Source organism: Bombina bombina, chromosome 2 (genome assembly GCF_027579735.1).
Source record: "Bombina bombina isolate aBomBom1 chromosome 2, aBomBom1.pri, whole genome shotgun sequence".
Classification (NCBI taxonomy): Eukaryota; Metazoa; Chordata; class Amphibia; order Anura; family Bombinatoridae; genus Bombina; species Bombina bombina.
This window is the reverse complement of record NC_069500.1, coordinates 709392191-709398678: the sequence shown is the minus strand read 5'-3', so window position 1 is coordinate 709398678 and position 6488 is coordinate 709392191. Positions and strand designations below refer to the sequence as shown.

Sequence of the window (6488 nt, the reverse complement as noted above, 5' to 3'; positions counted from 1 at the left end):
AAAACATACAAGGTGAAACAAAGTATATACAGATAATGATACACAACAATAACCCTAGTCACAGGATATACTGAACTCCCATATATTGTCAGTTCATCAGGGGTTAAATCTCCTGGACTCCAAAGTATTGTCAGTTCATCAGGGGTTACATTTCCTGTAGCAATTTCAGGATCACAGTGGCTGCACTCCTCTTCACATGAATGTAGTGGAATAAAACAACAGCATCTAGCAAATATAAGAGAGGCGCCTCATGTGTGTATCAGTCACCAAATAGACAAATCAGATAGAAAATGTCAAACACAGGGTACTCACATTTCCATAGAGCACCCTTATGTGCTAGTAGACGCAGGCTGGCAGTATAAAGATGTCTCAGCTCACCTGTCACCTCCTCCCAACAGCTCAAACACACAGTGATGAACCAAACAGTAGGCCCAACACATATGTGCACCTGGCAATTAGGGCTTGTAAACACTGTTGTAGTTTAAAAACTGATTTTTTTAAAACCATATAAAATTCAAACAATACAGTGTTAAAAACTGGTGGCTATGCACAGTCTGTACCCCCATATATGCAACGTGTTTCTCAGCAGTTACGCTGTTTCCTCATTCCTGAGGAAACAGCGTAACTGCTGAGAAACACGTTCCGTTATGCCTAAGGGTGCTCTATGGAAATGTGATTACCCTGTGTGACATTTTCTATCTGATTTGTCTATTTGGTGACTGATACACACATGAGGCGCCTCTCCTATATTTGCTAGATGCTAGTGTAGACTCATATGCGCTCCAAATCCTGGCTGCTCTCTGGAAGGCCGTTAGGTAATGATGTAGATAACTTCTAGAAGAGATAAACAGAGTAGCCACTGGTGCACTATCATCAAGGCTAACAGTAAGGTGAAATGAACAAAAGTACTCACATTTAGTAAAGCGCACAGTCGTGCTATAACAGGCAGGTCGAGACTTCTGAGCCGCTCAGCTGACTCTACTCCAGTGTACCCGGATCTGGATGATCTCCACACACTCTCCCAACACACTGTGTACTTTCGGCGCTGTCCTAGTTCTGTGGCGTGGTGATACCGTTAAGCGGACCAACTGGGGAGGAAGCTCGCAAGTTCAGCAGAAGCGCTCAAGCTCTAGTGTGCTGAAATTCTCAGAAGTAAATTTACAGGCAAAGTAACCAATGTTGATACAGCAGTAGGATACAATACATTTATTCAATAAAAACAGCTTATAGGTTTTGCAGTTCTAAGAAATCCAAGTGCACAGACTTCATGTCACATAATTGTCTTCAGCTGACAGTAGACACCTTGAGATTTTAATATAAAATGTTTAGTTATGCATAATGAAACAACTTTGCAATATATTTTCGTAATTTATTTTGCCCCTTTTCATGTAATTTAGGTCTGAAAAGAGAGCAAACTCTTAGACCTTTAAATGCACCCAGCGGATTTCTCAAGGCTAACTCTCCTACATATATGTCCCAAATTGGCTTTAACTGATAACAACTGCAAAACAATTCACTTTATACTAAGTTTATGACAGTGACTAGCCTTGTTGTCTGCAGACTAAAGTCCAGATTGGTAATTCCCAATGAGGAATTTCCCAATGAGTAAAATTAATTGTTTTTAAAACATTAAGACTTGGCTGATATTTTATTAATTAGCAGTACAACAGACAGTCTAGACCCAATACATCATTTTGATTACTTATTGTTACATACCAGAATACCATCCTGCAACTGGACCCACATCTATAAGCTTGTAAGAAGTACATGAAACATTTTAAATATTCATAGTTTGTTAGGAGCTGAAAATGGCTACCAAGTTCCGCCCACCTATTGAATGTATATTTTGGTATATTAAGTTTCTCCAATCACGATTGACTATTAAATACGTTTTCCTTCTCACACATGCTGATTTGTGCATGTGCAATTTGTTATACAAGAAAACAGCTAACTAGACAAGAAGAAAGCTGTGGGCGGAGCTTGACGGCCATTCTTGGCTGCAAACAATCATTATTTAAAAGTTTCATGTACTTCTTACAAACTTATAGATGGGGAACCCGTTGCAAGATGCTAGTCTGGTATGTAACAATAAGTAATAAAGACTAAGTCTAGACTGTCCCTTTAATATAATGGCCAAGGCAAGCTGTTCTATCTCCTGAAACAAGACAAAATTGAGTCTTCCAAATAAGTCAAGTGGTGGATGGAGCTTGGTTATTGAAAAACAGTTGCAGCAAGCAAGGTAATTATGCATTCAATAAAATGTCACACTCACCTAATATGTTAATTTATTGCAGAAAAAGTTTGTAGTTATGAAGTGTTTACTGACTTGCAAAGTTTGTATTTGTGTGGTACATAATGCAAGATGGATTTGCTAGTGTGGAATGTTTTGCTGTCCACAACTAGTTTAGTAAAAACTGATTTTTTTTTACATGTGAACAATGCTCTTGTAGGCAAATAGTTAATACATAAGACATTTTAGTGGGCAGCCCATTTTTAAAAACCACTAAATACAGTAGACTTGCATAATATAAAGACACTTACTGTAATAACACTTAGAACTAGTGATGTCCCGAACTGTTCGCCCGCGAACAGTTCACCGCGAACATAGCTTGTTCGCGTTCGCCGCTACGGCGAACATATGCGATGTTTGATCCACCCCCTATGTGTCATCATTGAGGAAACTTTGACCCTATATGTCACAGCCTTCTGACACATTAGAGCCAATCAGCATCAGACACTCCCTCACAGACCCTCCCAGCTTCTTGGCAGCAGCCATTTTAGACTCATTACGATCTTGCTTTCTTAGTGAGAGGAGCTTTTGTGTTGCTGCTGCTGACATTATAGGGAAATAGATAGCTAGGCTAGTGTATTTAGTGTCCACTACAGTCCTGAAGGACTCATCTCATCTCTGCTGCAAGGACAGCAAGGAAAGCAAAAAGCCCTTTTTAGGGCTATAACTTCAGTCGTTTTTTTTTTTTCTTTGTATTTTTATTTGCATTTGCCTGGCTTTCAGCCTGTGTGTGAGGCTCACAGCATATGCTGTGATTAGTGCCACCACTGATATCTGCTTAACATTAGTTTAAATTTAACCAACAAAAATTTGAAATTATTTTGCTAGTGTAATTTATTTTCATTTTCTATCAGGCCTGTGTCTCTCAGGCTCACATATAAACTGTGGTTCATTGCTCTGTGCCAGCCACCACTCATATCCGCTTATAACATTATTTTAAATTTAAAAAAAACTTTTAAATCATTTTGCTAGTGTAATCTAATTTAATTTTCTATCAGGCCTGTGTGTTTTCCTGACTTACAGAGCATACTGTGGTTAATTGCTTCCCTACCTTGGCTATCAGCCATGACTCATATGTGCTTAACCTTTTTTTAAATTTCAAAAAAAAAAAAAAACTTTAAATCATTTTGCTAGTGTAATCTAATTTTATTTTCTATCAGGCCTGTGTGTATCTGACTTACAGAGCCTTCTGTGGTTAATTGATGCCCTACCAAGGCTAGCAGCCACGACTCATATGTGCTTAACCTATTATTATATTTTGTTAGGGTAATCATGCAGGCCATATATACCTCCCTCGATAGGGTTAGTAACAGGTATTAAAATGCTAAGAACAGTACTACTTAACACAAACTTACCATGGGTCCCAGAGCATATGTCTTATTATTATATTTTGTTAGGGTAATCATGCAGGCTATATAGACCGCCCCCGATAGGGTGAGTAACAGGTATTAAAATGCTAAGAACAGTACTACTTAACACAACCTTACCATGGGTCCCAGGGCATATGTCTTATTATTATATTTTGTTAGGGTAATCATGCAGGCCATATAGACCTCCCCCGATAGAATTTTAATACCTGTTACTCACCCTAAGAACAGTACTACTTAACACAACCTTACCATGGGTCCCAGACCCAGAGCAGATGTCTTATTATTATATTTTGTAAGGGTAATCATGCAGGCCGTATAGACCTCCCCCGATAGGGGGAGTTACAGAGATTAAAGTGCTAAGAATAGTACTACTTAAAACACAACCTAGTTACCATGGGTCCCAGAGCGCATGTCTTATTATTATATTTTGTCAGGGTAATCAGGCAGGCCATATAGACCTCCCCCGATAGGGGGGTAACAGGGATTAAAGTGCTAAGAAAAGTACTAATTAACACAAGCTAGTTACCATGGGTCCCACACCGCGTGTCTTGTTGTTATACTTTGTCAGGGTAATCATGCAGGCCATATAGACCTCCCCCGATAGGGGGGTAACAGGGATTAAAGTGCTAAGAATAGTACTACTTAACACAACCTAGTTACCATGGGTCCCAGAGCGCATGTCTTATTATTATATTTTGTCAGGGTAATCAGGCAGGCCATATAGACCTCCCCCGATAGGGGGGTAACAGGGATTAAAGTGCTAAGAATAGTACTACTTAACACAACCTAGTTACCATGGGTCCCAGACCGCATGTTTAATTATTATACTTTGTCAGGGTAACTATATATCTAACAAATCTATCTATTTCTCTTCTATCGATTCTATCTAACTATCAATCTATGTATATCTATCTATCCTATCTATCTATCTATCTTCTGTCCGGACTGTTTTGAGACAGCCACTTGTGTTTTGGACAAATTTGAAGTAGGAGGACAGACCAATCACATTGATTAAACTGGGAAGAATAGTAATACTTAAGAAAACCTAGTTATACCAGAACCACCATGGGTCCCAGACCGCATGTTTGGTTGTTAAACTTTGTCAGGGTAATCATGCAGGCCATATAGACCTCCTCCGATAGAGGGAGTTACAGGGATGAAAGTGCTAAGAATAGTACTACTTAACACAACCTAGTTACCATGGGTCCCAGACCGCATGTTTTGTTATTATACTTTGTCTGGGTAATCATGCAGGCCATATAGACCTCCCCCGATAGGGGGAGTAACAGGGATTAAAGTGCTTAGAAAAGTACTACTTAACACAACCTAGTTACCATGGGTCCCAGACCGCGTGTCTTGTTGTTATACTTTGTCATGGTAATAATGCAGGCCATATAGATCTCCCCCGATAGGAGGAGTTACAGGGATGAAAGTGCTAAGAATAGTACTACTTTACACAACCTAGTTACCATGGGTCCCAGACCACATTTTTAATTATTATACTTTGTCAGGGTAGTTATATATCTAACAAATCTATCTATTTATCTTCTATCAATTCTATCTAACTATCAATCTATGTATATCTATCTATCCTATCTATCTATCTTCTGTCCGGACTGTTTTGAGACAGCCACTTGTGTTTTGGACAAATTTGAAGTAGGAGGACAGACCAATCACAGGGATTAAACTGCAAAGAATAGTAATACTTAAGAAAACCTAGTTATACCAGTACCACCATGGGTCCCAAACCGCATGTTTTGTTGTTATACTTTGTCAGGGTAATCATGCAGGCCATATAGACCTCCCCCGATAGGGGGGTAACAGGGATTAAAGTGCTAAGAAAAGTACTAATTAACACAAGCTAGTTACCATGGGTCCCACACCGCGTGTCTTGTTGTTATACTTTGTCAGGGTAATCATGCAGGCCATATAGACCTCCCCCGATAGGGGGAATTACAGGGATTAAAGTGCTAAGAATAGTACTACTTAACACAACCTAGTTACCATGGGTCCCAGACCGCATGTTTAATTATTATACTTTGTCAGGGTAATTATATATCTAACAAATCTATCTATTTCTCTTCTATCGATTCTATCTAACTATCAATCTATGTATATCTATCTATCCTATCTATCTATCTTCTGTCTGGACTGTTTTGAGACAGCCACTTGTGTTTTGGACAAATTTGAAGTAGGCGGACAGACCAATCACAGGGATTAAACTGGGAAGAATAGTAATACTTAAGAAAACCTAGTTATACCAGAACCACCATGGGTCCCAGACCGCATGTTTGGTTGTTAAACGTTGTCAGGGTAATCATGCAGGCCATATAGACCTCCCCCGATAGGGGGAGTAACAGGGATGAAAGTGCTAAGAATAGTACTACTTTACACAACCTAGTTACCATGGGTCCCAGACCGCATTTTTAATTATTATACTTTGTCAGGGTAGTTATATATCTAACAAATCTATCTATTTATCTTCTATCGATTCTATCTAACTATCAATCTATGTATATCTATCCTATCTATCTTCTGTCCGGACTGTTTTGAGACAGCCACTTGTGTTTTGGACAAATTTGAAGTAGGAGGACAGACCAATCACAGGGATTAAACTGCAAAGAATAGTAATACTTAAGAAAACCTAGTTATACCAGTACCACCATGGGTCCCAAACCGCATGTTTTGTTGTTATACTTTGTCAGGGTAATCATGCAGGCCATATAGACCTCCCCCGATAGGGGGGTAACAGGGATTAAAGTGCTTAGAAAAGTACTACTTAACACAACCTAGTTACCATGGGTCCCAGACCGCGTGTCTTGTTGTTA

The 6488-nt window shown here is 39.2% G+C and overlaps 1 protein-coding gene across 1 annotated transcript in view; it reads left to right on the top strand.

The window, feature by feature from the left end:
- LOC128649438 (stimulated by retinoic acid gene 6 protein-like) overlaps positions 1-6488 on the top strand; it is a 154445-nt gene that overhangs the window by 121486 nt on the left and 26471 nt on the right. The gene's annotated exons all lie outside the window — the stretch shown is intronic.